Source organism: Manis pentadactyla, chromosome 4 (genome assembly GCF_030020395.1).
Source record: "Manis pentadactyla isolate mManPen7 chromosome 4, mManPen7.hap1, whole genome shotgun sequence".
Classification (NCBI taxonomy): Eukaryota; Metazoa; Chordata; class Mammalia; order Pholidota; family Manidae; genus Manis; species Manis pentadactyla.
The window spans coordinates 67818830-67832209 of NC_080022.1; positions in this window are offsets into that span (position 1 = coordinate 67818830).

The following is a 13380-nucleotide window of genomic DNA, read 5'->3' on the forward strand; positions in this document are numbered from 1 at the left end:
AGCAGCCCATATAAAAATTACAACAAAAAGCTTATTCTAGCAATGCTTAAAAAGAACTATATATTGAATATACAGTATATATTAATTGTATACATTGGTTTGCATTATGCATAATTTAAACAAGGGTATTTTAAGTAGTCAGGAGATGATGTCCATTTTCGTTAATTATAGGAGATATTTCATATCAACTGTAATGTAATGTGTAAAAATTTAATGGGAAATTGAATAGAGGGTTTCTGATGTGTATGTCTGTGTATTGACAGAATCTAGACAATGTTACAAATCAGATTTAAAACAGTACATTGAAAATATTTGATACTTCAAGTATGTTGTCATTTAGTGAATGGGCAAGGCCATCTTATGACAATGGTGGATAAGGTTAACACTGTCTAATTTGGGGGAAAACAATTCTTCATTTCTGTCAATGTAAATCTTTGCCATTTCCAGTCATTGTTACCACAGATTCCTAGACAAACTAGAACTAGAAAATTATGTGCAGAGTTGGAGTAGAGGGCCTACACTAGCAACTCTATGTCCATTCATATGGTGAAACACCTGTTCCTATGTTTATTTTATTCATTAAACATTTATTGAGCACCTGCTTTATGGTGGAAGTTCTGGTACAAGAGTAAGCCAATCACAGCCATGTGGGAATTCACAATCTAAGGGCAAGAAGACATGTAACATATTTTGGTGGTGCAATATTATATTACTTTTTTATAAGATTATGGCTGCAATAGCTGTAAAGGATAGGGATGTGGGTAATTTTGCATGCAGAAGTCTGGAAAACTTGGACAGAAGGGATACCATTTTATCTAGATCATAAAAGATAGATAGGAGTTTGCCAGTTGGACAAGGTGCTAAGAAGACTTAATTATATGTTAGTTATCTCTCTCTCTCTCTTTTTCTCAAACACACACATATAGAGACTATGGTTAAGGAGAGAATATGGGAGAAAGGTGAGTTGCAAACAAATTATGCAGATATTCAAATATAGTGTTTGGGCTTCATTCTGTGAATAATGTTTATCAATTGGATTTTTTATGCAGGGACTTTAATGGTCAACGTTATTTTAGAAATATCACTTTGGCAGCATTGAGGATGATGGATTGGAGAGAGAAAAAATGGACCTCACCTCCTCTGCTATTTTTATCTCAGTAAATATGATTTTCCATGTATTTGCTCAGTCAAGGAAACTAGTATATATTTTGGCTCTCCTCTCTTTCAATCATCACCAATTCCCATCTTATCTTTGCCTTGAAGTCCAAGTCTCTGCACCTGCATTGAATGGAAGACAAATATTTCCCACCTGTGATACATTAATGGAACCTCATATCCTCATTCTTGCCTTAGTCTTTCCCTAAAATCCATTCTCCCAGGAAGCCCTAAAGATGCTGCCAGAACAGAAATCTTTTCTGAAGAAAATCTTTTAATATTTCCCTGTTACACTTAGAACAAAGTTTCAAATTCTTGCTATTTCATACGAGGGCCTTAATAATTTGGTGCTTATATAAATTTCCTGCTTTTGATCTTTATCTCCCATTACTCCCTCAGGTAATCTCCTGTGTGTCCTGGTGAACACCAGAGAAATGATCACATTGTAGTCAGTGCTTTGTTTTTACTTATCTGTTAAATGAACAAACATAACAACCAACTAAAAATGAAGAGATGCTTCTATAGAATTATATCCTAGCACCTAGCAGAATATATGGAACATAGTGGAAAATATTAGTAAATATTTATTGAATTCTGAGGGGTCCAGGAAAGAGAAAAATGATGGCCTGAACTAATTTAAGAATAATGGAAATAACAATTAGAAAGAATATTCACAAACACTGTCATTCAAGACTCAGTGATTAAGATGATTTCAATGTTTCCAGCTTATTCAAATTGAGTGATTCATAATTCCATTAGATAACATAGTTTTCTTGAAAATTAGTCTTAGATTGAGTTTCCGGCAAACCAAGGTAAGGTGGTAAGGGTGTCATGCAAGGACATGATCAGAGGAGTGGAGCATAAGTCTTTATGACATACCCGGGTCACTATACTTAGGAATTAACCTTTAATGAAGCTTAAATGTCATTGAGTGTTGTAGTCCTATAAGTGAAGGAGAGTCAAAACTGAGAAAGACAAACAGGTTTGGTAAGAGAAATAGAACTAGGAAACTGTAATAATAATGAATGTGTTCATTATGGCCCACACAGCTTGCCAATTAGATGTTATACAGTAAATTGAACATGAACATTTCTAAAAAACAAGTCAGTTCTTAGATAGATTTCTGAATAATATGCTGTTCAACTAATAGAAAATAACAAATTTTGAAGCTCATAATAGTTACATCATAAGCACTGTGCTTTACATGTATTTTATTTGGTTTTCACAACAACTGACATTATTTTCATTTTATATATCAAGGAACTAAATTGCATCATGTTTAATTAAAGGTTGGATCTGGGAGAGGAAATTGGTCCTTTCTAACTTCAAAGCCTGGATCCTTAACAATCAACTTATGTTATTTTCCACAAGTAAATAATTGGAGAGGAAAGATTTTTTTAAACATAAAAGCCTGAGAATAATTCCTAGAAGTAAGTCAAAGGAGGCCTGGGTCTACAGAACACACAGAAATACAAATTTAAGACTAAGTTTAAAATTAAAACCCTGGATATTATGAATAATAGCAAGAAATGGATGTCGTATCAGAGGATATTTAGCCCTGAATTATACCCTGGTTAAAGTAGGCATCTATTCTTTATCCTAGAAGTCATTATCAGTCTGAGTCAGGCTTGCCAAAAGACTTTTATGAGATAAACAAAGAGTAATATTAACAAGAAACTAAGAGAGGTTTCACTGTCAACAGGTACTACCCATGAGAGGAGATGCACATGGGAGGGAATAATAGTTAAAAATCTTCTCTGCTATGTACAAGTGACTCTCCTTTCTGCTGATTTCTCTTACTGAGAAGAAAAAGTAGCACCCAAAACTAATATATGACGAATAAGGCACTTTCACTGGGTCTCAAGTAATTTATGGTAGGACTGAATGTGGTTCACTCAGAGTGTAACTCATTAACATTTAGTGTTATTTCGCTTGCTGAAATGGGCATTTGTTATACATCTCTTCTGGCAACTCAGCCTATAGATTGAGGCTGGAGGGTGAGAAAGATGTCTTCATTTCAGTTCATGGTCTGGTGAGTTTATACCTTCTGTCCTCAAGTTTCAGGATGGAAGAATGTTGCCTGGGCTAAGGAAGTGAGCATATTGAGACACACGGGCTTAGACAGAGTAGGGTGAGGGCCTCTGGAAAAAAACAAAGCAAGATAATCCATTGTGAGATTTGCTTTGGCCTGCTGAGAGACCCAGTTTATTTTTCTAACTTTACCCAGGTGCTGCTTTTCTTCCTCCAGCCCTAAACAAATGATTTGTTGGAACTTGGGCAATGTAGCAAGCAAGTCCAAAACAACACAGTAAAAACAGGAAGGATTCCTTCTTAAAACCAAATTAGTTAAAAAGTAAGTTTCTTAATAAACAAACAATAGCTCAGCCCACCTTGGGAGCAAGCAGGCAATCTTGAATGATATGCTCCCATACCAGGAAGCTGCTATCCTGAGAGGAAATCAGAGCAGTAAAATTCTTGTAAATAACCAGGAAGACTAATAAGAAACTTTGTGTTTCTTCAAAGGTAAACATTTTGGGCCCATTAGCAGGTGCACATCCCCAGCCCTTTGTCTCTCAACTGCCCATAAAACCCCTAGACAACGCACCACCTCAGGGCTCTCTTGTCCTCTCACTTTCTTTCTAAATAAAAGCCTCTGCCTTGCTCTCCTACCTTGAGTGTTTGCGAAGTTCATTCTTCGGCTCCGTGAACAAGAACCTGGGCATCAGTATCGTACGGCAGAGGCCTAAAACAAATCTCGCTGTGTTAGGAATACTGGAAAGACTTCCACTGTGCTCCTGCTAGAAGTGAATTTACAAGTGTATCGGCCCTCAAGCTGCTAGTAGCCACAGAGCCCTGAGGAGGCAGAGGAAGCAAGGAGACACAGCCAAGGGAAAGAGAGGATCTAGCCCATGGATATAATTTAAAACCTTGTCTCCAAATGTGTGGGTCTCATCTCCCAAACAATGTTCGTGCTACTTCCGTCCGTAAATTTTCCTCCTTTACATCAGTTTAAATGAGGTTTCATAACTGCGATATAAAGAATTCCCAAGACAAAGTAACATTTTCAGTTAGTGTTTGACTCCCTTTTCAGACACCTTCACCAGTGAACCATTTCCTAAGGATTTACTCTTTGTTTATTCATTCATTCAACTCTTCTTCCATTTGTTTGCTATTTCATCATACCTGTTTTCCACCTAATATTTTCATGGTCCTATTCTAAGCACAGTAGAGCTTACGGTGATGTCTGGATCACCAGTTATGAGCAGCATATGATCTAGAAGAGTGAGGTAAACGTGTTTTTTTCTTACTCTACTAATATAAGTAGATTCAGAAAAAAAGTCATTCAAGGTAGATGGAATAAAGAAAACCAGGCATGAGAAGGACATTAAGGATCAAGCATGCTTTAAGTGTACAAAGGTGTGAAAAAAGGAATTGAGGCGGAAAATAAAGTATGAAAAAACGTCACGTAGCAGGAAGAATGGAGTCTGTTTCATTTCACTTTGGCTGCCTACTTTGGCCAGAATTTTATGTCACTTTAAGAAGTCTGTATTATAGTACATCCAAAGAATAAAGTAAAAGGTTTATTTTCCCCCCTCTGGCAGCTGCCCATGGACAAGGCTTTAAGTGGGGAAAAAAAAACCCAAAAAAACCTGCCTATTGCTTTAGTCTTTTGCCTTGGAAACACTTCTGCAACGTGGTCAGATTATCATTCCTTCATCCCACAAACAGCAAGTTTGGAAAGTGGGAACCTGATTTAGAGCTTTCACAATAGTGCTCGCCTGACTTCTCTGCCAAATAACTCTGCTTTACACATCCAGAAAACTCTCACTTCACTCAGCCTGTAAGGGGCAATATGAAAAAAAAACATCGTCATCATGGCCACTAGGAACATGAGGAGCTTTGGCAGTTATTAAAGGTTAACCCCACAGGAAGCACCTAGTAGGTGACTTTAGACAATAACTCAATTTGGATAGTAATATTGAAATCTTTTTACTTTCCAGTCACACAGAAAACGTAACCTGTTTGGTATCCCGGACACTGCTTGACTGAAGAAGTGGTGGGTTCTGTGTAATGGAGGCACAAAGGGATGTGCTCAGGGGGCCAGTAAGCCTGTGGTTGGTGGTCTTTGTTGCTGAAAAATCACAGAAGCCTCGACTATGTGAGAAAAAAATTTTAAATGTCACTTGTAACTTCTGCTTACATACATTCAGTAACTACCGTCCAACATAATTGTAACTAGCCACATATGGCTATTTGAAACTTGACTTACATTAATTAAAATAAAAAATTCAGCTCCTTTGTCACATTACTCACATTTCACACACTTTGTCATTATTTGTTGCTAGTGACTTAGTATTGGAAGTGCAGACGGAGTTTGTTTCCATCATTGCACAATATTTTTATTTAGTATTATTTCCTTACAGCATCCCAACAAAATGCTCTGAGTGAGTACACCTGACATGGAGGTCACCCTCCACCAAGACAGGTGCCTCCATTGTAGGGGTGATTCGAACTCCTTATTCAGAAAGAAAATCTGTCTCCTTCATGCTTATTACCCACCAGTCCTAATGCAGTTCCTTAGGAACATATAAACTAAAATCATCTTTTATGGCACCAAATTAAAAGTCCTTTGCAATATTGTTCAGTGTTGAACATCTTGTATTTCCACTAATTCAACCTTCTTTAGATACCAAATGCAAAGAGAGGGCACATAAATAAACAATTCCTGACAATTTCCGAATAAAAATGTAATAGAGACCTAGTAATAATTATCATTATGTTAGCACAATAAATTGGGCATAGTTAACAACAAATGCTTTTGAACATGTGCCTTTTAAAAATATAACTATAAAAATAATAGGCTGTATTAAAATGAAATATGATTATGGTTGTTTGTTAAAAAATTTAAAACATTGATAAGCTATACCATATTTTGTTATAAGTGCCTAGCATAATGACCAATATATAATGAACACACAACAAATGTTGAATGAATCGAATTAACATAGTAATAAAGTTATATAAATGGTTGACTGATTATCATTTTGTCTGCATTTAGCATGCCTAGCAATCAAGAGCTTAGAGTTCAAATACAAATACAAATTCCATTTGCAGTTAGAGAAGTTCTATAAGCTCAAACCTTAAAGAATTTATAGAAATATGTTAAAGGATGTACATTAAGATAGTGACTTTAACAACCAGATTAAAACAGAGTAATACTGTGAGTTAAGTACCCAACACCATAAATTGCTATGTCCATCACATTTCCTAGACCAATCTTGTACAGCATTTTCACTTGATTTAAAATCTAATCTTAAAAATCTCTATTTATTTCATGAGTAACTTTACTCTTGGATTTATTTTTAGAGATTTTTAATAACTATAATAAAATGAGACAGCGACTTTCAAGACAAATATTATTTGGAAACTATTTTATATGATGTGAAAAATAAAGCAATTAAAATTTTATACTATTGTATTAAACAAAATTTTACTATTTGTACTTTGACTACTATATCTACAGTTTTCCAGAAAGTGGCTAAAGCAAAAAACTATAACTTACAGCTCAATTACCAACAGATAGATGTTATACAACTTAGCTAATTAATAGACGATTCATAGCTATTCTGCTTTGCAGTTTTTCTGCAACCATGCAGAACAAGGAGTTTCATTTTTTTTCTTTTTAACATTTGCACACCTGTAATGGAATCTGCCTTTTGGTATACCAAGTACGGAAATTTGGGCTGGCTACAGTTTATCGATATTGAGAAGTAAATCTACAAATTTCATTACAGCTATCATAACACATTAGTCTAGAAACTCTCTGTAAAGGAAATGTCTTGTAATCATGGGGAGTAAGAATACTTGGGATAGTGTTTGTGACTTTAAGTGTACATCAAGAAATGTTAACTTTGTGTGAATACAAGCACATGATGGCTGTGTGGACAAAGCAGTTGTGAAAGATATTTTGTACCACTGTCTTTCAAAGAATGGTTCTCAGAAATAAAGACATTGGAAATGTTATGAATAAATTCCATGAGTAAATTTGTATTACATAATACATGCAATTCTAAACAATTGTTGGAAGTTTTGACTAAAAATGTTAATGAACAGTGAGCTTTTCCTTTGTGCAAATCTGTCTATATCACACATTTAAGAATTTTAACTTAATCCTTTAAAGATGATATCTTTCATTGTCTTTAGATTTATAAATTTTATCTAAAACTGGTTAAGTCCACAGGATAATAATTTCTTGATTGCAAACTATGCTATAAACTTCTGGCCAGCAGAATGCTAGATATTCAGTAAATGTTTTCTGCATTGGTGTCAGTTAAATTTTGGGAGATAAAATTTTCTGTTGATATATTTGGTCATTCAGAAGCATGTTATGTAGATGTGTATGTCAAAAGTATTTCTATACATATATTTTATATAGACATATATGTATATTTTAATTGAGTATATATATGCTAAGTATGCATATATGCATATATATTTATTATAAAAAACATTTTCAGGGCACATTTTTGACTATCAATCTATCAGGGTTTACTAAGAAGACTGGTAGTTGAATTTGTTCTATTAAAATATGTTCTCAACTGACATTAATTGTTAATCACTCTGACACCTAAAAAAAGCCAAAGTTGTTTCTATAAAACAGTATACTTTAGTAATTATTGTTTCAGTATGTTAACATCCTTGACTTTTTTAAGAGGCATGAACTGCTTATGGAGATAAAATAGTGGAAAAAGCATACATGATTTCTTATGTGACTCACCTTCGCAAATAACTTTTCCGTAATTACCCATGCTTTACTTAAATATTTTTCATTGAACCGAAGTTCTCTAGTGAAGCCAGAACTTTTTCAGTGAAAGGTTGAAATTAGAAGCAATCTTTGTTGTACAAATATTTTCTATTTTAAAGTAAGTATTGCTATTTTTAGGCTTTATAGGCTAAAGCTATAAGTGTAGGCTACATTGGCCTTGCACACCATGCATTCTAAAAAATAATAACTTTGTCCTGTGAGTGATAGGGAGTGATTGACATTGAGGGGGTGATAGAGTTACATTTAAAATTTAGACTATTAACCTGTGATGTTGGTTAGCACAGATGAAGGGAAGAGAAAATATAAGACACTATTCAAAGTTATAGAGTTTTAAACAAAAGGTGTTACAAACCTGGAAATAGGCAAGGAGTAGGCAACACAAGATATTTCATTTCCATTATGCTGGACCATGTATGCCATTTATGAGATTATGTGCTATAGCAGAAGTAAAAGGTAAAGTGCACTTCAGTCTTTACCAGATAGTTAATGAGTCCTGCAAAAGCTTTTCAAATAGACTTCTATTCTATCTGATATCATTTTACTCTCTTCCCTTAAATATCCTGAACCAGAGTCCCTGTGTAAAGCACTAAGATATGCCTGAGGTAAGATAGGCCCAAGACGAAGAAATGATATGCCATGTGAAAAAAGAAATTTCATTATTTTCTACACCACCATTAAAAGAAGCATTTTCAGATTGTCTGTCTTAAATCAGTTTCCTAGGTTTACAAAAATATTGATCATCTCAAGATCGTCATCTGTTGTGTAGTGAAGGAAGTAGAATTGGGCAGAAGAAGCCGAATGGCAATTTATAAGCAACAAAGTCCTCAGCTCTGGGACTGGCAAAACCCTTCAGAGATGTCCACCGTCGAGGTAAAGGAGCCACACCTTTCTACCTCCACGTGACCAATCGTTAGATGTGTGCCTCCTTCAGGGACAGCTGTGTCTTTGGCGAGGCATTCTGGGCCAATCCCTGGGGAGGGACTCAGGTGACAAGGGTCAGCCATCAGCACCTCCCCTCCATCCACAGCCAGGAAATGAAAGCTTCCGTCTTGAAAGGATAATCTGGGCAGCATATCGCCACAACCACTACACAAAGAATAGAAAGTAATTTAGGAATTTTCAAACTACCATCAAGCATACACATAACACACACACACACACACACACACACACACACACACACACACAGAGAACAAAATCAACAATGACAAGAAACCAAACCAGAAAGACATTTAGTTTTAGGGGAATTGCTTTCTCTTTTATTTATGTTTATATTGCATTTTTAAAAGAGGAAAATAAAGATAAAGGTCATGATAGCTGCATTAGTATGGATTGATCTGACTCAGTGAACTGAATCCCCTAAATGAGAATTTCTTGAGTAGTTAAAATAGAAAGAACTTTTTAACAGGGACTTTGATTGATGACCATAACCTATACAAGCTTTTGCCTTAGTGATATGGTGAAGATGAAATGCTACAGCTTGTTTGAAATGAGGAATGATGTTTTTAAAGGACAGTTTCTTCTGTTCATTGGACAATGTAGAGACTTATGAGTCATAGCAACTTTCGGTTCTTTGTGCCTAGAATTTATTTCTGCTTATCACTGTAAGAGTTAAGGTTTTCAGTTCAGAAAAATCTCCACTCATTTTCTTCCTGTAGTTACCAAGTTCAAAATCAAATAAAATTTCCACCTGTTCTATCTTATTAGACAGAAATGTAATTAACAATTTTCAAATAGATCTTTTTCACATTGTTCTTTTCTTTAGTGAAAAATATTAGATGTTTATGAATCATTGTAATAATGTTTTAAATATTTTCGTAAGACCTTCCAATCTCTCATTGTTAAGAGAGACTATAAATATTGAAAAAATTATAAAAATAGGAAAAGAAGCTCATGCAAAGGCTTTGTAATTTCTTTTAGAATTTTAGAAACTTGAGTTAAGTTAACCATAAAGAACCAGCAATGTAATAGTTAAATTAAAAATGTATGCATGAGTGAATGGATGATGCAAGCATCTTGATGCTAAATATATTCTCATAGCCAAAATGTAACTTGGGGAAAGTATTTGATTCTCTTATCCTTTGGAAAACAAACTTAGTCAAAAGAAAGCTACAAAATAAAAATAGTTCCGACTCATACATGGGAAAAGATGTATGTCTAACAAAGTGACATAATTCAGCCATGGAGAATAGCTTCTGGATCACACAGAACAACATTATGTTGGAGCTGGAAGGACCACTCATATTCAAACACCCTCACTTAAATAAGGATGTTGTCACTTTAGGGTGAAGCCTCTCCCTAGGTAACGTAGAAGTGTACATGCTTGCCCAAAGGTCTATCAGAGGACAAGGATGTAATCTCATTATCTAGTACAAACCTTTTGTTGACCTTTCCCCTGAACCCCATGAAGTGTAGATTTCTAAAATTTTGAATAGCAATTTTTCTGTTACAGATCTATTTCCCCAATATCTCAGTTATTTTATAAATCATGCTATCCCTTACTTATTTTATTAATATATATATGGTATATTCTGGACCTTAATCTAGTTCAGTATTTATCACTGTCACCATTTTAAACATGAGACGAAGATAGCTGAGTTTAGAGGTTAATTATCTTGTTCAAGGCCACTTAATTTTTCTGATATGGACTCTATTTTTAAACCCAAGGTACTCTGACTCTAAGTTCATTTTAAATGCTTGGAGGAGTTTCTAGTATCAAAAAGGAACTCAATAATAAGTATCTTCAATGGATGAATAAATGAATAGTAAGTGGTAGAGTTGGTGCTAGAACCATTATCTCCTCGTCATAATTTTCAATTTATGTGTTCTCACTATTTTCCCTCATTCTACCACCTTATTTAAAATCTGTCCTTTTCTACATTCAGTTCAAGTAACACTTTCAAGAAATTATTAATTTAAATGAGGCAAAATATCTTACCCTTTTTATTTAAGTGAGAAATATAGTAGAGTCATGTTTGGGATCCCCCACCCCCACCCCATCCTCACCACAAAGCACATGGGAAAAGAAGCAAATGTCAGTAATCCTCTTCTGGTTTAATATGAAAACAAGATTTTATTTCATAAAATGGAGATATCAGCTTGGATATTACCAGGGAAATATAGTATTAAGTTATAACCTATCAAAATCACCAGTGTTTCTGAGGTTAAGGCTCAATTTTACAGGACATAGCAAAAATCTCCATAGTCCAAGACTCTTAGACTTCTTAAAATAACTGCAAAAACAGTGTATTATGCAGAATTATGTTTGATTTTCTACAGTTCTAAGGGAGGAGGGAATACTTTCTCCTTCTTATCTTGCTTTCACTACAGTTTGTACTTTTCAAGAACTACAAGTTCATTAATTAGCTCCAGCAGAAGAAAAGACAGTGCTAAGAAGCTCAGAACTCATACCAGGCAGAGGAAATGGCACAGAACAAGATTATTAAATGACAGAATATATACTAAGCAATATTTTGCATCTAAAAGGCTGCCCACAAATATTTCAGCTGCACAGTTTTTGCTCCCTTCTCTGATTATCTTAAACCACTACTTAATATTCAATTTTATGCTATTTGCTACTTCATTTTCCATTCTCACTACTATAAGGATAGCATGATATGTCTGGGCCACGAGCTATGAGAACTATTATACAACGGTTTCTTGCAGCATAACAAATGTTGCTCTGTAGACATGATCTAGCATATGTATTTACAAAGGAAAAAGAGTCTACAGGATTAAAAATAGGGTGATTTGACCAGTAATAGTGGTTCAGAAGAAAAATAAATGATTCCTAGGAAATGTATCTAACCTTTATATTCTATTTTAAAGGAAGTTTCATATTATTGAGTAGGTAAGGTCATTATTGTACACAATAAAAATCATTGTTCATCTTATCATTTTTAGAGCCTTTTCAAAATGCTTTTAAATGCAAAATTTATTTTCATGGAGGTTATATTCTAAAAAGCATGGTCTGCATATGGAATATATATTAAAATTAACTATGTAATAAAAGAATAAACACTGAATAATTAGGAACTGAGTAATGATATATTTCATTATTTGCTTTTTTCCACTGAGGCAATATATAGTCTTTCCAAAGAAGTAGCACAATACAGCATGAAAATCATCTCTGGATTGACACAGATCTGCTTAAAACCGTATTTTGAAAATGTATCTCTTGGTAACGTTGGACAAGCCATTGGTTTTCTCAATCGTTAGATGGAGGGAAATATTTTCTTTTGTTTTTATTAGTCAAAGTTGAAATTCTTATTTTCCAATGAAATCATCTGATCCACATGAATAGTTTTACCACACTTTAACCTGGAGCAAAATAATTCAGATTTTTTGTTTATCCTTGAAATCTTATTTTGGGTAACTACACAATTCTTTACTGTATTTTATAATATTCAAGAGTACAACAAGTACTTCTATAACTTTGTTGAACATACTTAGGGACAGACAATCTTTAGGTCAACTAAAAACACAACCCACTAAAGATAGGAAACAATATTCCTTCTATTGAGAAAGAAGAAATTGAGCCCAAAGTAAGACATACTACAAAGGAAAGACTACTAAAAAAAAATTTAGTTTCTTTCTTTACTTTCTTCTTTTTTGTGTGTGTGCTGGCAGAAGCCATGTTAGAGGACCTGACTTTGTATGAAAGTCTAATTTTATTCTAAAAATGAAATCCAGAATTAGAAAGAATTACTCATTTTGAAGAACTTACTATTGTCAAAATAAAGCAAAATCGGGATCCGGCTTGAAAATTCCCCAAGCAGACAAACCATTTAAGCCACATAAGTAAAATTAATTCTAGCTTATTTCATGAACATGAGCAAAACTTAGATTATTTCTTGTAACTGTCTCTGATAATCATAAAAGGAACTTAAATCATCTTCTTAAAATGGTATAATCACTTTTAACCAAACCCCTGCTGTGTGGAAATTCTCATTGTATTTACCAATCATTTTAAAAGTTAAGCAATTTCCTAATTTTCACTGATAAGCCATACTGTAATGTCGTATCTTTGAGCTTCATACCAGTCTGGGTTTTGAGTATCTCTGTTCACAAATGATTTAAAATATTTGCATCAAGTAAAGCTCTTTGAATTTTCTTTTAGCACAATGCACAAAATAACCTATGCCTGCAGAAAGGCATGGCTAAGCTGAGCACATTTAGTCTCCCCAGATTTGCCTATCAGAAAAGGCTTTCAACTTTTGTGCAAAAACTGAACAAAGAGGTGGAAAGAGGAGAGGACCTTCAATAATTGTACACCATCTACTCTAAAGCACATATAGGAAGTTGAAAAGAATGATTGTCCATGTCACTACTATCTAAAGGAACATTCTCTCATATGTCAGGGTAATGATGAAGCAGTCCAAAAGGTAGAAAGATTTTGC